We start from the raw sequence: 1933 nt of genomic DNA on the forward strand, positions 1-1933 counted from the left end.
CTTTTGAGACAAAATAAATTTTGATGAAGTCTGTTTTGGTGTTACTTATATCTAAGAAGGAATCCTGGTGTGGTGCTGTGGGTTAATGTGCCAGACTGCAAAGCCATTTGAACTGCAAGGTTCAGTGGTTCAGACTCACCAGCTGCTCCTCGGAAACTCTAAAAACTGAGTTGCTATGGGTCAGAATCCGCTTGATGGCACTTAACAACAACAAATATCTAAGAAGCCATTGTTGAATCCAAGGTTGCGAAGATTCACACCTGTGTTTTCCGCCTGAGTTTTATGATAGTTTTAATTCCTATATTTAGGTCTATGGTCATTTTGATTTAACTTTCATGTATGGTGTGAGGTAGGAGTCCAGATTAATTCTTTTGTATGTTTTCTCAGCACCATTTACTATAATTAAATAGTTTCAGCAATATAATTATTCCCAAGTTGATTATTGCAAAACAGAATTCTCTGAGTATATGAAAGATTATTCCTATTTTGCATATGGAGAAAAGAATCTCTACTTAAATGTTGCACATTGAAGTTGGCAAGGATAGACTTGTGAGTGGAATTGAAGGCATCATTTCTGTTTGAGCTTTAATGACCCAAACCATACTCTTTGCCACACAGCTGATTCCAACTCAAAACAAACCTCTTTAGAATCATTTGCTTGTTTTGGTGGAGGTGGATAATTAACTTCATCCTGCTGTGGCGCTGTGGGATCAGCACTGGACTGCGAACCCACCAGCTATTCCTTGTAAACCCTTTGCAGTGTCAATAACAACAGTGAAATCAGTTTGTCTTTAAACAGGAAAATGCTAACAATTTTAAGAACTATATTTGACAAACTTTTCTCTTTTTTTTAAAAAATATTATTCAGTGATGTCAGCAGAATCAGTGCTTTTCATTGACAAATGATATATTAAATAATTGTTATTAAGTGTTGGTCAAGTCAGTTCCTGACTCATAGGGAAAGCAGGCCCTGAGGTTGGGGAAAACATCAGCTTTTTATATTCATCGTATTTCGTTTCATTGCAATGATTACAATCCCCTCTATGCTTCATCATTCAACAGTATTTGCTTCCATTTCCTTTTTTGGTGTTTTTGTTTTGGATATACACCAAAACACTCAAGAATATATTATCATTCAAACAGCTAAAGGGCGTGCCCTGCAAGCCTGCTCCCCGGCCGCCAGTACACAGCTCTTCTCCCTCCATGAGTCTTGAGTCCCTGGCCGCTCCATCATCTCTGCCTCCATCTCTGATGTCGCTGCTTCTCTGAGTAGGGTCCCATGCTGCGCTCCTGCTCTTCTCCCTTGATAATCCCAGGATCCTCTGCCCCTGGACTGCAAGATCAACCACTCCCCTCTTTTTGTTACAAAACATCTACCTTGACATTTGCAGTAGTCACAATCAGACCTGATAACAGTTACTCACTACTGAACCACAAGAGTCTTACCTCCCTTTACGACCCCAATCTAGACAGGTTGAAAACCATCTCAGTGGAGATTCTACCTTCCCCTGCACCCTTATAAACTAAACTCCCTCTTGAAAACTTGTAAGCCAGTCACCTCTTGCCTTTATAGGTAGCCATTGTCTAAGTTGCCCAACCGTATCAACCCTGTTTACAAAGGGGGCGGCAATGATCCTTACTGTGAAGATTCCTTCCCTCTTTTAAGCTACTACATCCATAAGTATACCCAAATTGTAGCGGATTACACTTTTTTTTTCTCTTCTTTCTTCCCCTAGTCGAGTTCTGATTATCCAGCCATTGAAGCTAGGTCACATGGGTACTAGCTGCAGGTATGGGTGTTCTTGTGCATCTCCTCTCACTTCATATCAGCTGGACGCGTCACTCTCCACTCTAGCCCTCTGTGGCTACATCCCTGTCCCTGGGCTCAGGAGTCCCCAGGTCTCACCATACTGCTGGCCCACCAGGTCTCACT

The sequence above is a fragment of the Chrysochloris asiatica genome, unplaced genomic scaffold, assembly GCF_000296735.1.
Source record: "Chrysochloris asiatica unplaced genomic scaffold, ChrAsi1.0 scaffold00105, whole genome shotgun sequence".
In the NCBI taxonomy this organism is placed as follows: Eukaryota; Metazoa; Chordata; class Mammalia; order Afrosoricida; family Chrysochloridae; genus Chrysochloris; species Chrysochloris asiatica.